The sequence below is a fragment of the Ambystoma mexicanum genome, chromosome 6q (assembly GCF_040938575.1).
Source record: "Ambystoma mexicanum isolate Mex_15411 chromosome 6q, UKY_AmexF1_1, whole genome shotgun sequence".
NCBI classification, from domain to species: Eukaryota; Metazoa; Chordata; class Amphibia; order Caudata; family Ambystomatidae; genus Ambystoma; species Ambystoma mexicanum.
The window spans coordinates 1,460,118,368-1,460,144,266 of record NC_090937.1 but is presented as its reverse complement, the minus strand read 5'-3'; positions in this window follow the sequence as shown (position 1 = coordinate 1,460,144,266).

Genomic DNA, 25,899 nt, shown 5'->3' with positions numbered 1-25,899 from the left:
ACAACAAAATATGATGTTCTGTACACCAATGGTCAGTATCATATTTACTGCACACTATACAGGCACTATACTATACCAGTGAGGATGTTTTGAAGAGCGTACCATGAGAACGTATTTACGTTTAGGTACAAATCATTTGGACATATTAGACACAGGCAATTGTACAGGTTTGGGCCATATGAACGTGAATGAGTGGCCCAAGAGCACACCATTTTTGGTACTTCACTACCATTTATGCCAGTTCCCAACATATATTAAGGTTCACTTATAGAAACAAGGTATGCCACATTAGCATGATTGTAGTTTTTTGTTCTTCCTCATACATTAAGTCTAACACACCGAACAAAAGATACTGCCTAATAAGTTAACCTTTGTAAAAAAAATGTAAATTTACTTATTTTTCCATCAAGTAGCCAGTAGGGAGCCCCTTTATTAAGATGCATGTGGTTGAAGAGAGAGCACGGTTCCAGTGAATTCCAAACACCAGGAGAAACTAAACATTAAGACACATGAAGGGAAGGAGTCTGGTGGCAGAAAGATCAAGACAGACTCGGAGACAGAAGCAAATTACTAAACATCTACAAACAAAGGACTTTGAGATTCTTCCCTCTTGTATAGTGGAGAGAGAGAGAAAAAAACATAGGAAGAAAGAGAGAAGGAGATAGAGAGCAAGGTTGATATATTCAGATTCTGCCTTCGGGTGGACAGGGGCAAATCATAATGCATCAAGAAACAAAGATATAGCACTTTGAGACACTGTACTCTTATGGAGTGTACGTGTCCACTGGAGAAAGTGTGATTTTAAGATACCAAATTGCACGAGGCAGAAACAATTTTAAGAGATAAGAACCAAGATCCAGGAATTTGAGACGCTGTACTTTAATGGAGTTGGAGAACATGCAAGAATAACAAAGGCTAATCCCTATTTGTCAATCAGCCAAACAAGAACACTTAAGGAAGTGTGCTCCAGTGCAGTGAAATAGACCAATGGGAGTGAGAGCGCGAAAAATTATAGTTTCTGGGAGACAATGGACAACCCCCTAAGTAGCAAGAAGCCAAAAAGGGAACTTTGAGAGAGCTGTACTCTCACAATTTGAAAGTGTTCAGTGAGTGAGAGAAAACAATTAATAGTGCAACAACACCCCTAGATGGCAGGAATACCAGAATTCGATTTTTGGGTTAGTATATTCGAACTCAGTATCAGAAATTGTTTTTTTTTTAATTGTATGATTCATTTTCCTGTAGCACACAATGACAAGAATCCCTTAATTTGCCAAGAAAAGAACCTAAGGATTCCTTACTATATATTGTTTATCAAAAATATAATGCTTATCTTTGGCTCATAGTCATTTTTCTGAAAACAAAAATGTCGAAAGTCATTTTTTCGAGAAAGAAAATGTCAAAAAAAAAAGTCGAATTTCTTTTTCAATACGTTTTCTTTTCGAAATGGGGGGATCCCCCCGAACCCTCCTTTTTTTCTATTTTTTTTATTTATTTTACCCCTTTTTTTTATTTCCGGACCCCAAAATAAATATATAATTTTAAAAATAAGAATTCAACTTTTTTTTTTTCGATATTTTTTTTGTTGACATTATTGTCTTTCGACATTATGTTTTCGAAAAAATGACTACACACCCTTATCATTTTCTAGCAAGTATCTTTCGTGCTGAAAAGATATGTTGTCTCTCCTCTCTGAAAGCCTTCAAGATCTCTTTTTTCCTTTTGCTTTTCAAAACCATTCGCTTTTTAAAAAACAATACGCAGCAGTCTACCTATTGAATAAAGTTGACTTGGTATTGTGAAGGCATAGGAATACCCAATTATATTTAAATCCCTCAGCAGCTTAAATGAAATCACCAACTATCTGATCTTCAAAACTTGGTGCCTGACTATTTAGAGTCTCAGTCAGATCCAATTGTTCTCAGACCAGTGCTGTGCCATGGTTAGGAGCAGGCCTCTACAACTGCATTGCGCATGTTTAAATACGTCATGCATGTTTAAAAGGTACACCATCAAGGTCTGAATATAGAAAATGAGACTATACGAAACACCACGCAATATAAAGGAGTTACAACCAAATAACATACACCATGACAAATAGAGACAAAATAATCGCTTTTTTAAGATGAATGTACAAGGCCTTCTTTCCAGGACTATAATAAAGGAGTGCTCAGTCAGCCTCTCCTTAAATCTACAAAGGTGAAAGGCAGGATGGGACAAGTTTAAAATATAATGTAAACATTACCTATTAAATAAGCAATTAGTCCCATTGACAGAAAATTGCAATAAAATAACAAATTTACACTGCAGGAGAACTTATACTGAGCGGCTAAACCATATTTGACAACGCTCTAAACACTTACAACTCTCACATATCTCGTCATCAAATTAAGCGGTTATAACCTTAATATAGTACAGCTTCATTTGTAAAAATAAATAAGTGCCACGCCCAGAATGATTCTTGGATGACACTCCATGCATCACATTTTCAAAAGATGTTCTGCAAATAATGATCAAAATAGATACCACATTAATAAATGACAATACATTAAACCTTATTGATCAAATGTCCCCATTTCAGAATAAAAACATCCCTAGCCGCTATACTTAATGCCCAAAATGTATCATGAATTGCCCCCCAAATAGATATAGCAAATGACCCCTAACATGCTTACATGTCCAACAAAGAGCACAACTTGCCCAGAATATCAACTTTGTCTATTCTAGTCAGTCTGAGCCCCTCTAGTTCAATCCCTTATTTTCTCTATTGGCTTGTCTTTCTTCATCAGTTAATTAATCATTCATTTCTCATGCTCAAGTTTCTCTTTTTCTTACCACCTTAACCTCTAATTCAAAGCCAAGAATCTCCGTCTCTTATTCATGGATTTTCCTGCACAGTGTAATGTGACTTTTCACTGCCAACAAACACCCTGATTCATGGAACAGTTCAAAGTGTATGTGCATTGCAAAGCCATTTTGCACTGCAAAAATACACTTTGCACTGTTCCACCCTGATTCATGGAACAGTGCAAAGTGTATTTTTGCAGTGCACAAGGGACTTTGCACGAAAGAAGGGCACTGTGAAATGCACTTATTAACTATATTATTCTATTTCTTTATTTTCTGAGAAAATCCTGCGATATGTCATAAGAACATAATAAAAACCTAAACTAATTTAAGGAAAATACTTAAGGCCTGCAGTTAACAGAACAAAGATGCTGGCAAAATAACCCCTGACCTTGATATGCACTCTTCACCAAACTGTGATTAGGTTTTATTTTGGGAGGTTTTAAAAGAAATTACATTGTAGTTTCACTTATTCAACACCATGTTCCATGAGAACTATGTGTCATGATATATCAGCAATACAATAGCCAAAATGAACCACAGACATCTGAGGAATAACACTTTAAAATGTTTTAAAAAGCCACTGCAAAGTAAGAAATAAGTCAAGCTGGACCCACCTGCTATTAACCTCTTGTCTAAAATTCAAGGCCTAATTGCATGATACAAATTAAGCAATGGCTGCAATGTTTTTGTTTCAATTGGTTTGGTAATTTTGTTCTCCGAGATGTATACAAATACATGAGAATTAAGTTGGCAGCATCTGCTATTTCTGTGTGGCTGTGCTTGCTCTCTAGCGTGTAGTGATGAAATGACTAGAACATGACTCCACCTTATTCCTAAACTTCTCTGGCCTGGAGGGCCAATAATCATGATGTGAAGGGCCACATCTGGCCTGCAGGCTGTATGTTGTGCACCCTTACCTTAGAGCATACTGCACGCTTACCTCAATTAGTACAGTGAGGCACAACAAGCCTGCGAAACCAGCATTGCCCCACACGCTCATTCATTATGAATTGCAAGATGGCAGGACCCCATCACGCTGTATGCAATGGCATGGGCGTGATGTAAGTTCACAAACGCAATGGAGGTGGCCATCTTGGAGTAGTATACAGGATGGTAATACAATTAATTCGCCCTCCAGAACCATCCAAAGGGATAAACAATATAGCTCTTATGAATTAAACAACAGTCCTCTATGTGTTCAACTTCTCAATTCATCACTTCAGCTTATCGTATTTTGATACATACATTGGTCATCTATCTAAAGAATAAGCAAATTCCGTAAAGTGATCCATAGTGTCTTGAAGTGTGGAATAAACCAGATTGAGGTCATACAAAGCTGCATCTGTAACATATATTTGATGGTGTCATCACATAGGACATTCATAAACTCTCAATGTACACATGAATTCTAACAATTGCAGAAGAAAATGTTACCCACCATGTGCTAACAATGCTTTCCATTCATGTGTCAAAAAAGCAAGTCAATTCCCACTCAATATTCATGCCTTTCAGAAGCATAGCATCTAGCTTATCGATCCAATACATTTCTTTTTGCAACAGTGCATTCTCATTCCCTCCTCTCTTAGGAGTCACAATCTGTTCAAGAATTACAAACCGAATTTGAATTATATTATGATGTGCTTTGTTGAAGTGTACAGCTGCAGGTGACTTCAATTGTAAATTGAACTTGTGCTCTGTCCATCGGAACTTGGTTTTTCGAATGGTCATCCCAACATAAAATAGGCCACACGAGCACTTCAATCCATACACTATACTTGTAGCATCACAAGTGGCTGAGTGATACAAATTAATTATCTTTCCATTATAGAGATGGTTAATATAGGGACCTTTGATAACATCCCCACAATGTTGGCAGGTATTACAAGGACTTGTCCCTAATCCTGATCTTGATTTCCTGGTACATGATTTAAATTCGTTCTTTATCAGATGATGTCTCAAAGATGTACTTTGTCAGTATGCAAATATTGTGGCTTTAGGGAAGATTTGTCCAAAAGTCACACCCAATTTCAGGAGCTCCCAATTGCACTTAATGGTGGTCTTGATTTTCTGACTCCGTACTGGATAAGTAGTTACAAACAGCAATTTAGGAGCTGTTTTTGTAATTTGTATAGTCAACAAGGATTCCTGTGTGGTCCTTTCTGCATTAGATTGGGCAATGTTAATAACATCTGGAGTATATTTTCTTTCTAGGAATCTTTGTCTAAATTCCTTTGACTTGATTGTCATTCTGTGCTGTTACCGATAATCCTTCTAGATCCTAGGAATTGACTAAGTGGAATATTCTCCATAGTTCTCTTTTGGTGATAGCTAATAAAAAAGCTGTTCTTGTCGGTGGCTCTTGAGTAAACTGTTCTCTTTAGTTCACCTGCTGCAGGCTGCCACTGGACCCTAGGGATTGATTGGCTCTGGACTTGCCGGAATTACTAGGGCATTACAGCCCCGGTGATCCAGTAATTACGGAGCCGGCATTCTGTAAATCCCCATTCCTGTGGAGTCCCATAACACTCCATGGGAATAGGGAAGTGGAAACACCAGCACCATGTGGTAATGGTCCCAGTGTTTCCGCGTCCATCTGCGGCCGGTGGCTTTACGCCCGCCAGGTCAGACCTGGCAGGTGTAACACCACACCGCCATAGAAATTGTAGTTAGCCGGTCCGGAAAACGGTGCCGGTACGGTTTTACCAGCACCGTTATATCCGGTCCGGCTAATTTGCAATGAGGCCCAATGTGTTACTAATGGTGTATGCATAAGATATGAAATTATATGATATGGCATTTATAATGCGCCTATACACACGTGCTTCAAGGTGTGACAAGGCAAGGGAGGGGGAACAGATGGAAGACATAGACAACGATCTTACTAGGCCAGGTGACATTGAGATCGCGCAAGTGCAGCCTAGGGGGGTAGTGGAGAAGTGCGGGGGGAAAGGGGATGGGGCAGTGCAGTACATGGGTTCAACAGTAAAATAAATAGAATAAATAAATGCAATAAGTAAAAAGTGCGGGCAGATGGTGGCAAGTGCAAGGGTAAGTGCAGACATCAGGTGTCAACTGCTGGTAGGGGATTGTAGAGATACAGAAAACAGTCCCCAAGTGCAGGAGTTGCCAGGGAGGCAGTGCAGGAGTGCAACTGGTGGGGAAGGGACCTGGGCCTGAGATCCGAAGGCAGCCATGTGACCAGTGCAGATTCAGATTCAGCCAGGAGTTCAGCAGGGGAGAGGAGGAGAAAAGCAGAAGCAAAGAGGAAGGTTTTGAGGTGATTCCAGAACTAGAGATGGTTCTCCTCAAGTTTCAGGGAGGAAGGGAGGCTGTTCCAGAGGTAGGCCCAACTCGTTGGTTGGAGAAATGACTGACCCTGAGGGAGTTGGAGGCAGATGAGCGGAGAGCTCAAGACAGAAGATATTTAGGAAGAGAGAGTTGGAGGTATTGAGGCCCCGACCCCAGAAGGCCTTGTGGACAATGCAGAGGGTTTTGAGCTTAATCCTGGTAGCCAGTTAAGTGATTTCAGTCCTGGAGAGATACGATCCCTGGGCTTGAGGCCAAGGACAAGTCTCACAGTCCTGTTCTGGATGAGTTGCAGAGGGCGGAGAGTAGAAGCAGGCAGATTTAGAAAGAGGATGTTGCAGTAGTCCAGCCTAGAGAGCACCAGAGCTCTGGAGACAGTAAGCTTCTGGGGGAAGGAGCGGAAAGGAAGAATAACTCTCAGAAGGTACAGCTGGTAGTGTGACTTCTTAGAGATGTCAGAGATGTGAGGAGAGAAGGAGCGTGTGGAGTCAAAGATGACCGCAAGGATTTTAGCCTCACAGGTGGGAACAGAAAGGGGGCCAAAAGAGGCAGGCCAGAGAGTGACAGGAAAGGAGGGAGTAGGTGTGCCGATGAGGAGAATCTCAGTCTTACTAGCATTCAGGCAGAGATCATTGACAGCACACCACTCCTGGAGGATAACAGACAGACAGTCAGAGATGAGAGAAGGAGACGAAGTGGTGGAAGGGAGCCTGAAAATGAGTTGAGTGTCATCCGCATAGCACTGAAAGTTTGGGCAGAGAGCCGCAAAGCAGTGGGCAAGAAGTGCCAGGTATTGGCTGAACACCAAAGGTAGAGATAGAGATAGAGGAGAGGAAGGACCCAAGTTGGACCTGGGTGGGTCGATCGGAGAGGAAGGAGGCCAGCCAAGCCACGGCCTGATCAGTGATACCCAGGTTATCACGGAGACGGTTGAGCAGAATAGCATGATTGACCATGTCAAAGGCAGAAGAGAGATCAAGTAAGATGAGGAGACGGGGTGTTCGAATTGAGGTTGGAGAGCTGGTCTTCACAGATGTTCAGGAGAGCAGTTTTCATGCTTCTGGCAGCTCTAAAGCCAGACTGATGGTCATGGAGACAACCAACAGATTATGCAGTATGAAGATTAAGCTGGGAGATGGCCAGCCTTTACAGGAGTTTGCCCAGGAAGGGAGTGATGTTGATTGGGCGATAGTCAGCCGGGCAGGAGGGGTTGGCTGTGGGTTTTCTAAGAAGAGGGTGCACAAGGGAGTGCTTCGGGGGGGTGGGAAGACTCGAGAGGCAAACAAGTGGTTGCAGAAGTTAGCCAGCGCAAGGGCCAAGGTTTCAATGTGGTCCTTGGTGGTTTTGGAGGTACAGGGGTGAACCTGTTTAGACAAGACCTTCATAGATCAGACTTGTCTAGAAACCTCGTCTGAGGAGAACAGGGAAAAGGCAGAGAGGGAGGGAGGCAAGGTGGCCAAAGAAGGGCCAGAGGAAGAGCAGGCAGTAGAGGGGCTAAGGGGTGAGGAAGAGAAAGAGGACAGAATGTCTTGAGTTTTAGAGATTAACGGGTTAATTCATAGAATTAAGCGCACAAGTGGCACACGTGGCTGGTGCACAGTGTGTGCGTGCGACTTTCTGCACCAGGCGCGTGCGCTAAAATCCATTTCCGCGCACAGCGTATTCATGGATTTTAACATCCAAAACCAGGCGTGGCGCAGAGTGGTGCAGCGACCCTGCAACAGCGCCAGTTACGCCCTCAACCCCTCCCTGTGCGCCATGTACAGCGCACAAATCCCATACATGGCGCACAGGCCCACAACCACGAAAACGCCTGTAAAACTCCCCGCGCACCGCTCCGAATACACGTACCCCACTGCGCGGGGAGTCTCACACGCGATTGGCCCTGTGCGTGCGGAGTACGTGGTTTTGGGGGGTGTGCGGAAAGTTTCACACGCGATTGGCCCAGTGCGAGCGGGGTACGTGGATTACTGGGGTGCACGGGAAGTCTCACACGCGATTGGCCCAGTGCGAGCGGGGTACGTGGATTTGGGGGATGCGGGAAGTTTCACACGTGATTGGGCCTATGCGAGCGGTGTACGTGGATTTGGGGGGTGCGCGGGAAGTTTCACATGCGATTGGCCCAGTGCGAGCGGGGCATGTGGATTTGGGGGGTGCGCGGGAATTTTCACACGCGAATGGCCCTGTGCGAGCGGGGTACATGTATTACTGGGGTTCGCGGGAAGTTTCACACGCGATTGGCCCTGTGTGAGCGGGGTACGTGGATTACTGGGGTTCGTGGGAAATTTCACACGCGATTGGCCCTGTGCGAGGGGGGTACGTGTATTACTGGGGTTCACGGGAAGTTTCACATGCGATTTGGGTCGCGGGAAGTGTCCCACGCGATTGGCCCTGTGCGAACGGGGTACGTGTATTACTGGGGTGCGTGGGAAGTTTCACACGCGATTTTGCTGTCAGAGCGGGGTACGTGATTTTCGGGGGTGCGTGTGAAGTTTCACACGCGATTTCGCTGTCAGAGCGGGGTACATGTATCCAGTGTGGTGCGCGGGGAGTCCTACATGGGAATTGGCAGTGTGGGTCCTCCCAGGTGTCCCCTCTATCCCCTCCATGGCCCCTGCAGGCAGCCCACACCACAGGGGACTACCCTACATCCCTGGCCATGTCCCACAGGCAGCCCATCCACCATGGGCATTCCCCCCAGCCAAGCCACATGTCACATTGCAATATGATCACCAACTCATGTCCCCCTGCACCCCCACCCTCCAGCAGTGAGGGACACCTGCCAGCAGGCCCCCACTCAGGTCCCACTCATTTCCCCAGCACCCCCACCCCGCAGCAGTGAGGGGCACCTGCCAGGAGGCCCCCACTCATGTCCCACTCATGTCCCCCAGCACCCCCACCCCCCAGCAGAGAGGGGCACCTGCCAGCAGGCCCCCACTCATGTCCCACTCATGTCCCCCAGCAGTGACATGTCCATCTCATGACACAAACCAAAAGTCAACTATGTACATCAACACATGTCCGTCACACACACACACACACACACACACACAGGTTGCCATTGATTGAGTAAACCCACATGTCAACATGCATGGACCCAATGAGTGAATTCCACACATTGAAGTAAAAGATCAAAATGTATTAACATGAAAACAAATTGAAAGTACTTAAAGCATAAAATAATGGCAAACATGAAATGAAATGCAAGTCCAAATATTTTTTTTTAAATTCCTCCAAAAAACCCAAGTAATCCAAAAGAAAAATGGCCAAAACTCTCTGTCCACCAAACCAAATCCAAAAGAAACGCAAAAAGGTAAATCCATTGATCCATGGTGAAATGAAATTAAAATGTCCAAATAAATCCAACGTCCAACTATGTACAATCCAATTTTCAAGGGTCCATGAGCCCAACGAAACAAATGAAACCTATCTAATAACCTACCTAACAAAAAAACTATTTACAAAAGTGTGGGGCATAGTCCAAAAGCCCCAAAATAAAAAAAAGGAAACCTAACACTATAAACTATTTACAATGGCGACTGGCAAGTCCTGCGGCTCACTCAGTGATGTTTTCGGCCAGGGCATCATCGAACTCCATGTCTATTTGCTGGAGGCGGGCCTCTGTCCTGGCCCCGAGGTCTCGCAGGGAGGCCCTCATGGCCTGTTCCAACTCCCTGCGAGTCGCCTCGAGGCACTCTGCCCGCCTCAACGCCCGACGCATGGAGAACTCCGCCCTGACCATGGTGAGCCACGCCTTTTCCGCTCGCCGCCGCTCCGCACCTATATGCTGGCCCAACCGCAGTCACACGGAAGACACATCCATTCCAGGGTCCTCCTGCCCTCTGGCCGATGCCTGCCCCCCTAATGTCGATGGCCTAAGCCATCATTGCTCCCACCTAGAGCCTGCTCCTGCTGCTGCTGCTGTCCATGTGCCCTGTCCGATGATGCCTGCACATCCTCCATGAGCTGGTCTCCAGTTGTGGTGTCCACCCCTGCTGGACCACCAACTCCCAACTGTGGCAGGGATGGGATCTCCACCAAGCTGGCTGTGTTGGTCAGGCCAGGTCCACAGGGGGCCCTGGTGGAATCTGGGCCGGAAGACGGCAGGGAGAACGACTGGCGCATAGTCTCCACAGAGGAGGAGAGGTCCGCCAGAGTGCACGACACATGTAGGAACCCACCGACCAGGGCCCCTCCCAACAGTGCCACGTTTCGATGCTGCTGTTCGTGATGGCGTGCGTTCTCCAATCACGAATGTCACGCGTGCGCAACGCGACACCAATCAGGACGGAGCCCATATGTTCATGGAACCCCTCGTCCGCAGGTAGTGGAGAGGCAGATGACATGGCACTCTCCCCTACCTGCGGACGGGCCTGGGAAGGGGCATCCCTGCTGGTGCATGGTGGTACACTCACAGGGTCAAGGACAGGGACATGCACAGGCCCCTCCGCGGTGACCTGTGCTTCCTCCTGTCCCTGGACCCGGACTGTACCACTTGCACCAGTGGTACTACTCCCACCAGGCCCCATGTGCGGCTCAGTAGCGGGTTCCTCCTCCTCTGTGGAGACCACCAACCTGGATGTGTCTGGACCATCTTCCGCCATTGCAAGCCCCTGTGGGGGCTCACCCGGCCCTTCCGCCACAGCCATAGTGGCAGACGCGGCACCAGCCCCCTCGCTCCCGGATGATGGCAAATCCTGGGAGGATGGCTGGGCCTTGTTTCGCCGCCCAGTGGAGGCATCCCCGTCGCATGGCTCCACAGCACAGTCTCCGCCTCTTCTTCACTTGACGCTGTGTAGAGGGAGACATAGAACACAAGTATCAGGGTACAGTACAATATTCCCCTAGACGGGAAGCAATAACACATGAGTGGCAGTGTGTAACGTCACTTCATCCTGTCCCTCCACCACACATGGGTGAATGCACACAACACACATGCATAAACAGGCACGGCACCTGCAATCAACATCAGCATACATGTACAATGGCCTCTATTCATCAAAATGTTGCCTTCAAACTCACATGCATCATGGCTCACACTGATCCCATGCACACACATCATGCCTTGTACACCACAGACACAGTGGATAGACACAGACATCATCACGGACATGTGTCATGAATCCATGGCGTATCGAAGTCACTGACACACTTCTCAGACACACACACATGTGCTCCATACATGTACATGACAGCAGCACCCATCCCTCACACCCCCACCATGTGCAAGAACAGAAACTGGCATGCTTTCATGTGTGCATTTGCCATACAGCTCCCCAAGTTGCATTGGAACTCATGCACCAACCATGTAGTTTGCACATTACTGGTCTCACATGCATGACCATGATGTCCCTGCACACACACATCCCTACATGGCCCATGTCACACATACAGACAAGTATCAGACTACCAGCACACTGCAACATGCCCTGTCTCACACACCAATGCTTGGCCACTTATCGCTCAACTCCATACGGGTCTTCTTCCGAAGGATCTGGGCATGGAGTGCTGGGCATACGTGTTCCAGGACCCTCATCTGGATGTCACTCATGCTGACCTGGCCCCCCTCCGCGAGGCGCGGGCCTTGTGGAGGGTCCTGGACCTGATGTCCTCCCAGCGCTTCTTGACGTGCTTGATGTTGCGGGTTGCCACCCCCTCCGCGTTGATGGCAACCACTAAGTCATCCCAGATCCTCTCCCGTCCTTCCTTGTTGGCACGCGATGTTCCGAAGAGGGCATCATAATGCCCCAGGACATGCTCCACCAGGACACCAACTTCCTTCACACTGAAGCTGGTGACCCTCTGCCTCTCTGGCTAGGGGTCGCCAGTGGTCTCAGATGGTGTTTGCCCCGACATGGCAACCCCTGAGGCAGGCGTGGGTGGGCAACTGGGTCCTGGGGCTGGGCTGTGGAGCGATGGTATCCCAGTGAGGAGTCTTCTGTTCCAGCAGGGGTGGACACAGCAACTAGAACCCTGGCTGACATGCAGGCACCAAATAGCAGGGCACGTGGGCAGCAGGCAGGCAGCAGCAGATGGCAGGTGGGAGTGTGCTCGGGGCTCTGGGGGGCAGTAATTCGGCCATCTGCATCGGAGCGTGGTCTTCCGTGTGTTTTTTTGTGGGGACAGCTTGATACGGAGTGATTTGGCACGTGAAAAAGTTGCACGTCAGCATGTAATTCGAGGAAAGACCCTTAGTTTGTAAGCGCATCAGCACATGTAAGCGGTTTCATTGGACCAAAGGCCCTTAGCGCGTAAGCGTGTCCGTGACGTGACGCGCGCGGGCGTTTCCCTCATGGGCATAGTGGTTCATGGCACGTGAAAAAACTGCATGTCCACGTGTGAATGCGTGTAATCGGAGGAAAGGGTCTACGCGTCTGTGACGTGACACGCACAGGCGTTTCTCTCGTAGGCATAGTGGTTCATGGCGTGTGAAAAAACTGCACGTCCGCGTGTGAATGCGTGTAATCCGAGGAAAGGGCCTACGCGTCTGTGATGTGACGCGCGCTGGCGTTTCCCTCAGCACAGGCGCATGTGTACACGTCCAAGAACTGCACGTCCGAGTGTCAGCTCGTGTAATTGGAGGAAAGGGCCTTAGCGCGTACACGTGTAAGTGACGTTGTACGTGTGGGCCGGTTTAAAAGGTACATGTAGGACCCCATTTCCTTGTACATGCCTTTCGTGGAGAGCGAGTGGGTGAATTCTGTACTTCTTGTCGGTTCACACGCGATTACTTCACAGCGTTTCAAGTTCGTACTCCCTGTTACCTCTGACAGCGTTCTTTTTTTTTTTTTTTTGGGCCTGTTTCCTCAAACAGCGTTCACTTCTTCCTTTGTACTGTCTCCTCAGACAGCGTACAATTCTTCTTTTGGCGGGGGTGTTGCCAACGCGCACACGCGCGTCTTTTTCACATTCTTTTTCCCTTGCCCCGTGTGTCGCGTACCCCTTCAGAGGTCATTGTAGGCTGCGTGTAACACGTGCACGCTAATTTTTGTGTTTCTGGGTGCCACAGAGTAGTGCGGCTTCATGTTTCCATGCACGTGGTCTACGAGGGTTTGCGTGCACGTTATTTTTTGTTTTCGGGGTGCCTGTGCGTTGTGTGACCAGTCATCTTCCCCCAGGGGTCACAGACAGCCTTGCTAGAGCACTAGGGTACGAATTCCATCTAGTACCCTACCCCTTTCACCCCAATTGCCCAGGACAATCGTGTACTGCTACTCCCATACGCACAACAACATCAGTGCCATGGTTGGGAGGCGACCAAGCGGTAAGGGAGGTAAAGGTGGCCGACCTCCAAAAGGTGGGCATGGTGGGCACGGTAGAGGACTTGGCCACGATTTGCAGGGTGCCCCTAGACCCCCTTGTGTGGAGGAGCAATCAGGGATGCCCATGCCCCCCCCATGGTTGTGGGAAACGTAGCTGACACCATCCCAGCTCAGCCCTTGTTGGACGAGCCCATTGTGGCACCTGAACCGGCACAGGATGACTCCCAGGCTGACTTCCAGGTCAGCAAGTCTACGCCACGTGTGGCGGTGCAAGTTGGTGTCACCAGGCCACGTGGATCTGGGGCAGCTATGTCACCTGCTGCCCCAAGTAGGCAGGGTGTGGAGGCTGCAGGGGCAGCTGCAGCTCAATCCACCCCAGCTCTGAGTCTCCCAGCCAGGACAGTGTTGGTCCCGGTCCATCAAACCGACGTTGACCCTGCCAACATCACACTTCAGCCAATGCCTGCACCAAGACCTATGGTCATTGTGCATTCGCACACTCCTAGTACCCAATTCACCGGCACTTCTGCCCCTACTGACCAGAGCGGATCCGTACCACCTTTGAAAAATTGGAAGAAGGGTGCTCTGGCTCTACAGGCTGAGACCCCAGACATGGCTACACACTCCAGCATGTCAAGGAAGCCTAGCTTTAATGACGTCAAACTTGATGCACTAGTAGCCTATGTGTCAGCACATAGCCGCAAAATGGTGGTGACTGCAGGGTGCAAGACCACACCTGGTCAACGTAAGGCACACTGGCAGACCATCACGGACATCATTAGTGCCATTGGATTTGTGAGGCGCTCAGCTGATGATTGCTACAAGCACTGGAATGACCTGAAACGCAGAGCAAAGAACAAGCTGGCCTCAAATCATGCTTCTACTCTGGTGACTGGCGGTGGGTCTCCACAAGAGGACAACCAATTCACTGAACATGAGTCTGTTGCTGGAACCTTCGTCACAGAGGAACAGATCCAAGGCGTGGGAGACCTACCAGATTACGACGCATTGTCCAGTGAGTGCCCATGCATGTGTGTGTAATCCATGTGTATGTTGTGTGGGTGACGGGTTCTGATTGAGTGCCAGGTGAGGGTGTGTGCACCTGAGTGGTATGGGTCACCCATGTGCTTCCTCCAAAACATTCACTGGCCTTGAATTTGGGTATGACAGTATCCCTTCTGCCCACAGTAGCCATTTAGCGCCACATTACTGCAGTTGCCCTTGAACTGTCATCTTGCAACAACATTGTTCAGAATTTTTCAGTGTTCATTCAGGCTAATTGTTTCAATTCTCCCACTTTTGCAACACATTTTTCAGCCCTATTGTCACATATGTGACATGCTTCTGTCATTGAATACACCCCACATTGGCCCACATTTGTAACCTTGTTATGTGAATGATTAGACCATTCAGGCTGATTGAGTATTGCCCTGCTCACATTGATTTTTGGTGCTTGTTTGTATGTGGTACTTGCTAGTTGTTTCCTGTGATGTTTAAGTGACCAACCATTGATGTGTACATCTGCCTGCAATCACTGTATTCTTGTACACTGGCTGTGTTGCAGTGAGTGGCACCTGCATATTTTGTCACTCTATGTAGCATTTTTCATCTCATCATGTCCATCTCACATGTATGGCTGACAGTACTCATTCACTGACATATGGCTGTACTTGTCAAATGTACCATGGCTATGCTACATTCCATCTGTGTGCTGGCATGTGTCATGTATGTGTATTGGACATGCCACTCACAGGCTAATGTGTGATGCCAGTGCTACCCAGCATACAGCAAATGTGTTGCTTTCCATCTTGGTGTCATCAGTGTCTGCTTTTTGCCTCCCCTTCCAACTCAGTGACAGTGCATGCATGCCAGGGTTATACTCATGTGGGACATGTGTAAATCATGTACTGGATCTCCGGCTTGTCAGGCCTATGTTTGTGCTATGGTGCTAATGCCTGTTTCCATTTGTTGTATTTCATGTTTTTGCAGGTGACAACGCACTTGATGCAGGTGAGGTTCAGTAGATGGTGCAGACCCAGGAGGATTCTCAGCCACGACCAAGCACCAGTGGGGGACGTGGTGTGGTGGTGGGTGAAAACACTTTGGTACTGCAGACCATACTGTCGAGGGGTGTCTCTGGGTGCAGCGCCGCAGAGCTCTATTCAGGTGCTGAGTCGGATGATGAGACTTATGTGCTGTTGCAGGTCAGTGCTTCTGGCAGGGATTCTGTTCTGTCCAACCCACCTGCACCAGGGGTAGAACCCCCTATGGGGATGTCAATGTTGGTAGGTCCGCCTTTGGCGGTTACGGATGCAGGGTCACACTCCACAGCATCTGATCCTGTTCCTGGGCCAGCAGATCAGAGGGGGAATCCAGTCCTGCAGCCTCAGGCAGTGCCAGCACAGCATGGTGCAGATCACCTTGCCCCGAATAGGTGTGGTGCCCGCCGACGCGGTGGCCGTGCGCCACCAGGCAATACTGTATGGGAAAACTCCATGTACGGTATGGCAACCCAACAGGCAGCATAAGTGGAAATGATGGCTCAGGCAATGGAGAGGGTGGCCACTTCCATTATCCCCCCGAAACAGCAGGCAACAGACTCCATTTGCCAATCACACAGGCAAGACATGTTGGTGTCCAACAGGGACCGTCGGGCAGCACTGGAGACTCTGCGCGAATCCATATCAATAGAGTCACTGGGCCACAGGGAAGCCCTGAGAGTAGAACTCCCTAACCTCAGGCAGAGTCTGCATGAACTTGAGGCTTCCCGAAATTTAAGGGCTGAAGAGCAGCTGGAGCAGCTCACATGTTCGCTCTCAGCTGAGCTGCAGGCAACACGTGAGGAGATCCGGGCATCACGCAAGGCCATGTGTGCAGAAGTGCAGGCAACCCGTGAGGTGCTGTATGGGGATCTCCGGACTTTAATCCTTCAGAATCAGACCTTCCAGACCCGCATGCTTGCTGCCATGGAGGACCATACCAGGGCTTTGCGTGGGCTGCCTCCCATAGTGCCACCACCTCCCGATGCAGCAGCAGAGGGTGAAGAGAGTGACAGCTGTTCTCCCACAATGGCATAGGCCATGACCCCATGAAGGTATTTTTTTTTCTCACAACATCCACGCAGGTGGGTGTTGGTGTGCACCCTGTCCTCGAACATCCTGGGTGGCCTCCCCCCCAACCCCCACATGGCCATTTTGTATTTTTTCCATTTTTATTTACAGTGTGTTGCCTTGTGTGGCTCCCGTGGGCATCCACTGTCTTCCGGCTGGGCACATGCAGGCTTGTCCTAAGTTTGGGTTAAATGCTTGGGTTCGTGACACACACACCCCTCCTGCTTCCCGTTTCCATGGGCTTGCAAAGGGTGTGACCAAGTGACAGTGACTTACACAGTGACATTGGGCTCCCATGAGCTGTGTGGGCAGTCTGTAGTCAATACTGTGTGGACATCCCTAGTGGGTATTGTTGTTGTATTGTACACTGCATGGTGTATTGATATGTGCTTATGCATCCATGTCTTCATCCTAATTTGCAGGTTCCTTCCTCATGTCTTCACAAGGCTGTCTCCTTTGCAGATGGAGTTCATGTTGTATGCAGTACACTGACACATTTGCGTGGCAGCAACACTCTGGAGTTGGAAGGGGTTGATGTGCTGGCTTATTGAGGTTGTATGACTTACATTACTTTGAGTTTGTTCTGTCATATTTTTGCGATGTTTCATGCTGTGTTGCTGTATTGTGTTGCTGGTTAGTATTTGGTCATGTGTGCTGTTTGTTATTGATTACTGGGAGCATATTGTCTGTGGCCTGTTTCCATTTGGGACAGTGCACTTTGTGACACTTGTGTCATGTGTTGTGCATTCCGTTGTTTGCTTTTACATTGCAGGACATGCCATGGTGTGTTGGGTGGCGGAGATGGGGAGGGGTTGGGTGACATGGCGCTATTTTCATGTTGTATTTTGCAAGGGGGTAGTCATTCATGCAGCATAAATGTGTGCCTTTATGTGACACAGCATTGGTTGTCTTTGGGTAGGTAAGAATGCACACAATGTTACTCTTCCAGGTGACCAATCTCAGACTGATATGGTTGTGACAGTTGACTGTCCCTTATGTCATCATCATTGATTGTCAGCTGGTGTGTGCCAGGGCTGTGTGCACTCCACAGGGGTGTGATTTTAGGTTAAGTAATTAGCCACCAGCTGCGTACGGGCTGCTTCACCACGTGCCCTTTCCCCTCCCATGCGCAGCGGGCGTGCTTGTGGTTGGGGATGTGGGGGCACCACCATGTCCACCGGCAGGGCCCGGCGTGTTGCAACGTTGTGCAGGACACATGCTGCCACTATGATCCTGCACACTACTGGGGCCGCGTATAGCAGCTGCCCACCAAAGCGGTCAAGGGAGCGAAAGCGTGACTTGAGCACTCCGAATGTGCGCTCCACTATGCCCCGGGTTGCAATATGGGCTGTGTTGTATCTTACCTCGGGTGGTGTGGTGGGGTTCCCGAATTGGCGTCATCATGTGGGTGCTCAGAGGGTAGGCACTTTCCCCTGAGGAGGTGATGATGGGTATCATTAGTGGGGTTGTGACATTACTCATGCATGTGCAGGGGCATTTATACTCACCAAGCAGCCATGTATCGCCATGCCGCCCAGCTTCTAGGTCCCGGTTTAGGGTTGACATTCTGTAAATGAAACTGTCATGGATGGACCCTGGATAGCTGGCATATACTGAGGTGATGATTCCCTTGGCATCACATACTACCTGCACGTTGATGGCATGCCAATGCTTGTGGTTTCTGTAGATGTGCTCAGTTGCCCTGGGAGGAGGTTGAGCCACATGGGTGCAGTCAATGGCACCTAGCACTTTGGGGAAGTGTGCCACCCCGTAAAAATTCTGGACGACAGCCTGCCTTTCTGCAGGTGTTCTGGGCAGGTATATGTGCGTGAGGGCTGATGGGCGTGCAGTCATGATGGCCAACACCTGCTGCAGGCAGCGTGACTGCGTGGCCTGTGACACCCCCCCACTATGGCACTTGTCCGCTGAAATGAACCAGTGGCGAAGAAGTGCAGTACATTGAGCATCTTTTCCAAGGGGCTCAGTGCTTGGGAGCACAGGGTGGGTGATGTGAGGTCATCATCCCACTCACTCAGCAGGTCGAGTATTATGTGAGGTGGAAACCTGTAAATCCCATACACCTGGTCATCAGGCATCCCAAAAAGGCTGGTTCTGGGTGTAAAAATTCTGGCCCTGACTATCCTTCTCTTCCTCCTGCGGTATCCCACGACCACTGCTGCTAGGAACGGTATATTCATCTTGGGTCTGAGCTTGTTTGTTGTTTGCGCGCAACTTTATGCTGCGCGGGTCCATGTACGCCTGCTTCCTGCTGGCGTACGTGTTTCCGAATTAGAGCATCTTTTTTGGCGCACGCATTAGCCCTGTTCGATTCCATGAATATGTGTTGTAGGCGCGCGTGTGGGCGTTCTGCGCATTTGCCTCCTGTACTTCCCCCGTGACGCCCACATTTTCATGCGCAGTTCCCCATTCCGCATTTTACACCCCCTGTTATGCCTACTTTTGTTGTGTGCGCTGCGCTATGTGCGCTTTCGCTGTTTGAAGACGTGTGCGCCTGCGTGCGCCACACAGGATTTTTGTGCACATCCATGGACTGACACGCTCACGGACTTCCATGAATCGCTGTGCGTGGGTTTCGCTGCGATTTTCGCACTTGCGCCAGAATTTTCAGCGCACATTACTTCCATGAATCGGCCTGTAAATGAGGTGCCAGGGCTGTGCAGAGGCCCTGAGAGGGGACAGTTGAGGTAGAGACTGCAGCAGGATTGGCCAGCTCCTAGCAGATTTTAAAGAGTTTGGCCGAGTTGTTAGATGCTGCAGAGACATGGTCTTGGATGTGGGCTCTCTTCTTGGTGCGGACAGAGTGCCGGTATTGCCTTTGGAGCAGGTGGCAGGCCAGTTTGTCAGAGGATGCACTGAAAGCATGCTGTTTCCTCTCAGTCACCCTGCAGTTGCGTTTAAGGGTGGCGAAGTCTGAGTCATACTAGGAGTTGCACTTCACTTTGGGCTTCAAGCGGATCCTCATGACAGCGGCAAGAACATCGAGAGTATCAGATATAGCAGAGTGGAGCATGGAGAGGGCTATGTCAGGGTGTGAGTCATCCAAAGGGAGAGGGGGCGGTGAGAAAGTGGCAGAGAAAGCCTCAACTGCCACACGCTTCATGGGTTGGATAACTGAGAAGGTAGGTGGCAGTGCAGGAGTTGGCTTAGCCTGAGGGGTAGAGAGAGTGGGCTGGGAAGAAAAGAGAAAGTGATCACTCCAGGAGAGGGGAGTGGTGAGAGGGATAGAAAGGGGAAGGTCTGTAGGGATCAGAACATCAAGAGTGCGCCCTGCAGAGTGAGTCGGGCCAGAGGGGAGAATAGAGAGTGAGAGAGAATCGCAGATGTCACGAAAGAGTCCAGAGGAAAGACAGGAAGCATCTAGGTGGATTTTTAAGTATCGAAGAAGGAGGAGTTCAGTGGTCGAGACCAGGAGGGAAGAGGAGAGGTCCACCCACTCAGAGAGGAAGGAGGAGATCTGACCAGGTGGCCGATAGATGGTAGCCAAAGTAAGGGAATGGCCAGGTGAGAGGGTGAGCTTGCAGATGAGGAATTTGAAAGAGGAGTAGGCCTGTGTAGGAATAACAGAGGCAGGGATCCACTGAGAGAAGGTCAGGATTACACCCCATCCGGAACGGTTGGATCTGGGTGCGGAGACGATCTTGTAGCCATCAGGGAGGAGAGTATCGAAGCTTGCCTGTGAACCATGTCTTGGTGTGACCGAAAACATCAAGGTCAAGTTCTTCCAGGAGGCAGCAGATGTCAGAGGAGTGCCCATCCTCGTCGCTAATTGTTATGACCGGCTCTTGGTCATAGGGTTCACTCCAAGGGACACTCAGGATACACAGGCCAGGTACGCGTAGTGGTTACTTTATTAGGGTTCTTCCGTTACAAGGATCAGATGTCATCATAGTTATTAGGAGATAAAGAGGAAAGGGTCAGGAACAAGGACAGGAGCCCACTGGCTCCTAACACCCAGGCTCACATATTGTAACTGCCTGGGTTGGAACCAAGGGAGGGCAAGGTAGCCAAGAAGGAGACAGAGTGGGAGGCAAGGAGGCGATGGATGGAAGAGAGGGGACAGCTGTAGAAGAAAGAAAATAGATGAGGTGTGGGAAGCATCTATCAAAGAGGAGAAGGTTAGCCTGAGGGCCTTGGACCAAGACGGTGCCTTTCAGGTAGACATTAATAATGACCTTAGAGGAGTGGAAGGAGGCCAGCAGGGCCTCCCACCGGTGCCACCATTAATGGGAGAAAGGAGAAAGCACAGAGACCACAATAAAATGTAATTGAATATAATAAACTCCTTGGGGTGCACCAATCTGGCTTTCATCCAGGGCACGGGACAGAACCGGCCCTACTGGATGGATGAGGCGAGGGATGCAGGCAAACCGGCTCTCCTCCTCCTCTTAGATCTGTTGGTGGCCTTTGATCTTGTAGATCACAAGGTCATATGCCGCCACCTAACCACCATAGCCAAATTCTCACCAGATCCCACTATATGGATATTATCCTTCCTGCAAGGCAGAACCATGCAAGTTTTCTCGGACTCTGCCTCTGCATCACCCACCATCATTTTGTGCGGTGTACCACAAAGGTCATGCATCTCGCCCACCCTTTACAATATTTTTACGCGCCCCCTCTTCCACATTGTAGTTTCACTGGGTATCTTGTATACTAATTACGCTGACGATACCGAGATTCTCCTTACCCAAAGAGGAGATTATGACACCGACTTTATGACCCTGAATGACATATACAACACTATCCAAGCATGGATGGCAGTAAATGGACTATGCTTGAACTGTGACAAAACGAAGCTGCTCCTAGTTGGCACCAACGAAACACTCAGGAACCTCAACCCCAAGTTCAGCCACTTCAACATTGACAGTATCAGAATCCCAGTTGCTAGTGAAGTAAAATCTCTGGGAGTCTACCTTGATTCTAAACTATCGATGACCAGACATGTCAATGCCATCGCCTCCGCGGCGGCCTACCACACAAAACCTATGACAGTAGCCAGACCATTCCTATCTAAAGAAAACTCCATTACCATTGCACGAGCCATCACTGGCTCGAGACGGGATTACTGCAATGCCCTCTTCTTAGGAACTTCCACTAAAAATATAGCTGAACTATAGGTCATTCAATATAATGCCCTACGCGCAGCATTAGGCATCCCAAAAAGACAGCACATCATGGCTACAAGGAAAGAAGTCCCCTGGCGTCCAATCAAAGAGAGAGTCATTTTCAAAGCCCTTGCTTTGACTCACAAATGCATTCACCAAACCGCTCCTACTTACCTCTCTGAGAGAGTCCACCCTATTTCTGTGGCCAGACCCACAAGAACGCCCTACGTGAACATGCTCACAGTGCCCAAATTCAAGAGAGCCTGAGCTGGTGGAACCAGCTTCCCCTACCCAGCAGCTAAGCAATGGAACGCCTTACCACCTCCACTTCGTGGTGAAATCTCACACCTGGCATTTAGAAAAGCTGTAAAAACACTGCTTTTCACCTAACCACTGCCCACACCTGAGCTAATCAAAACCCACACCTGCTAGATATGCATAATAAAATGTTGTGTTTCTCCAATGTTTGCAATGTATTTCTTTCCCTTATATAACCAAGTGTCATTACAAGTAACAGTGCTGCGATGCCCAGAGGCTGCTTTGTGTGCTATACGAATGTAAAAAATAAAAAAAAATATATATATATATATATATATAAATAAATAGAGAGTCCATAGGTCTGGCGAGGGGAACGACAAAAAGGATGTCGGTGAAGGTTTGCCTGGAGGAGGCACTGGTATGGGTGTCAGCGATACAGAGGCCTAGGTTGGAGACCAGGATGTCCTTTTTAAACTTCATCCTACCAGATTTAGTGAGGAGAGTAGGATAGTCGATAGAGAAGCAGTTAGAAAAGATAGGAGAAACAGAAAGCACCATAGAGTAGGTAGGGGACGGGGAGAACACTAGGGAAGGCCACAGGGAGGGGGGCAAGCAGATGAAACAGAGAGAGACAAGACAGTAGTAGACAATTGGACAAGACGACAGGTGCTCAGATAATGATAGAAGTTTGCTAGAGGAAAGCTTTGATACAAGGCAAAACCGACAACAGCACTACCTTAACAATGCAATTTTAATTACCAGGGAAAAACACACCTAGGTATGAGATTCCTGTATAGTGGGAAAAGGCCTAGGTTTCACAATGCAAATTTAAATACTTTCACAATGCAATTTTAAATTCCAAGGAAAAGCACACCTAGGTGTGAGAGTCCTGTATAGTGGGAAAAAGGGACTAGGTTTCACAGTGCAATTTAACATACTTTCACAATGCATTTTTAAATACTGGGGAAAAGCACACCTAGGCATGAGAGTCCTGTATAGTGGGAAAAAAGGCCTAGGTTTCACAATGCAATTTTAAATGCCGGGGTAAACACACCTAAGTATGAGAGTCTGCTATGTGGCAGGGTAGTCAGGGTAGCGTGAGGTCTCTATTCCTAACCCGGGTCAATCCTACCTTCCTTAGTAGCTGCTGGTTGATGGCTGGCAACTGACTCTGTGGGAGCCGCCCTTTGCCTAGGGACCCTTAGCTGCAGGGGCTGCCGGGCAGAGGGCTGCCCTGGGAGGGTCAAGGAAGACCAAGGGTGGACCTATCAGGGTTGGGGGCGGGCTGTGAGGGAGTTTGAAGGAAACAGGGAAGTTGGGGAACAAACAGCGTGAACAGAGGGGCTGGGGGGCAGAAAACCACCAAAACAATTGAAACGAAGACCCAGGAGGGTCTCAGGCAATGTGGCTCACCTACAGTAGTGCCTGGTGAAGGAAGCACATGGGGAGCAGTGCGGGCAGCTAGACCACCGAGGCCAGGTTAAATCAGCCAATCAGGGTCAGGGGCAGGCTGGGAGGTAGGAGGAGAGAGGGAGAAGGAAACAGGGAAGCTGGGGAACAAACGTAATGAACAGAGGGGCAGAAAGCCCAGAAACCCATCAAAACAATTGAAACAAAGACCCAGGAGTGTCTCGGGCAACAAGGCTTACCTGCAGCAGCAGGTGAAGGAAGCCAGACAGAAGTAAAACAAAACTAAAAATTAATATGAGATTTTGAAAGTTCATCTTTACAGAATATAACTGTACTTGGTATACTGGAGACATCTGAAAGTATTTTTGAATCTAAGTTTCTGTTAACTGAACATTATGATGAATGGTTGATACAGCCCCGCAATTTGACATCTCTGCAGCAGGCACTCTAACACACTATGTTACACTGCATATTTATAAAAGTGAAATAGATTTTAAACTGGGAGAGTGACGGCTGATGGGAATTTAAAGACACCTTGGAAACAATGCTGGTAAGTTAGTATTCAGAACTTGAACTAAAGTACTTATGTGATTTTACATACACTGCATACAACAATGAAACAATTGGATTATTTTTCAGAGTGTCCATATGATAAGCACAATTTATTTTTCCTGCTGAGTACTCCCCAACACTCGACAGTTCTCTGATATTGGAAGCATGGAATTGCATTTCACAGGGACTGTTCTGTGGCAGAGGAGCAGTTGGGAGTGAGCCAATAACTAGGTCATCCTCCCTAATGACTCGTCACAACTTTGTGACTGAGCGCAGGTCAGGAGAGAAATCAAATCACAAGATTGTGCTATAAATAGTAAATGTTAGTGTTATGAGACGTAGTGTTATATATTTGTAGTTCTGTGCAATGAACATAGCTCAGCTCAACAATCTCAACCTTTCGGTTGAAGCAGTGTTCATGAGTGTCAGGGCCAAGAGTGTTCTGGGTAAGGCAATCTATCCCGAGATAGATGTAGCATTGTCAACCTACCGTCTAGCTGCTCTTCGCAGGGGCCTGTTGGAACTGTGGAAATGTCCCCTGCCTACCCTGGTGCCAGACAGATATATCTGTTTGCTCAGGCTGGGGCTGGGAGACGTAATGAGCTAATGGATGGTAGTCACATGAGCACCAAACCACCGACAACCAACCATTAGCCAGGCTAATGGGATGGATACAAAAGCCTTGATGACGCCTCTAATCATAGTACTAGCATTCCTACGTAGCTATGCCACCACCCAAGCCAGCCAAAAACACACAGCATTGAAATTAAAATCTTTCATGTTCAAAAAACAAAGTTACAGCATTGAGAATTCACTGGTGAGTGGGGAAATACATTTTCTCCCTTGGCACAGCCGACTAAGGAGTCAGGCTTGCACAACCCCCAATGAGTCCTGTGGATACAGAGTTGGCCTTAACAATTAGCAGAATGGGGCAGAGCTTAGGTGTGCTATCCACATGATTGACAGAAGAAGCAAAAATGATTTACCAAGCCTGCTACCCCTGCAGAGATCATTATGTTGATATATCTCACAGTAACAACGATCAGCCTCCAACGCTCACCAAAGGTTACACTGGCTTATGATTTACATGCTGGAGATACCGATGGACCACATTCACATCAGGCAATGTCAAAAGGGCACCAAAAGGTAGAGAAAGGAACCTCAGACTTACCCATGCCAGCTTTAGGACCCTGTGCAAGTGGGAGGCAGGTCAAAATGGGGAAAGCTGTTTGGGAGACCCCAGGCAGAGCCCCAGTTATGGGCCAGGGAATTAACAGACCCTGGTGTGATGTGCCTTATGTATGTGGACTGTTTCCCCCCTCTGGCAATAACAGGCAGGCTACCCAAGAAAGTGGGAACACAAAAGATGGCACCAAGGTCCTTGCAGAAATCAAGAAACAGATTTATTACAGACAGGGAAGTAGGCTCAATGGCAGCAGAGTAGGTTAGCCACACTAGACATGGATTATTGTCTGCACTGGACTGCGGGCACAAGGCTGGGAATTGATTGCAGGAATAATGGCTAGGTACACCCAGAGTAAGAGAGAGGAAGAGAGAGGGAGCGAGAGGGAGGGAGAGGGGGACAGGGGGAGAGAGAGTGATTGGCACACAGAGAGTGAGTTGCACAGCGAGAGCGAGGGAGAGAAAGAGAGGCAGAGAGAGACAGAAGGAGTGATAACCTGAGAGAAAGTGAGAGAGAAAGAGAGAGCGAGAGAGAGAGAGAGAGAGAGAGAGAGGGGTAGAGAGAGAAGCAGTGGGAGAGGGGAGTAGGTTGTGGAGGAAGAGGCATAAGGAGATGGAAAGGGAGTAGGCCATTACTGGAAAGGTGTGCCTCCTAAGGGTCTCTGTAGCTCCCCATCCCCCACCCAGACATCCAGCACAGCAGCCAAAAGAAGAGACTGAGCCCTGGTCTGCGGTCCACTTATAAGACTGTTGCTCTGCCCCTGCAGTGCCTGCTCACAGGGTCCAAAGAGAAAAGGGGCAGGGATAACAAGGTGTACGATTACACTTCAGGCACAGGTTCTC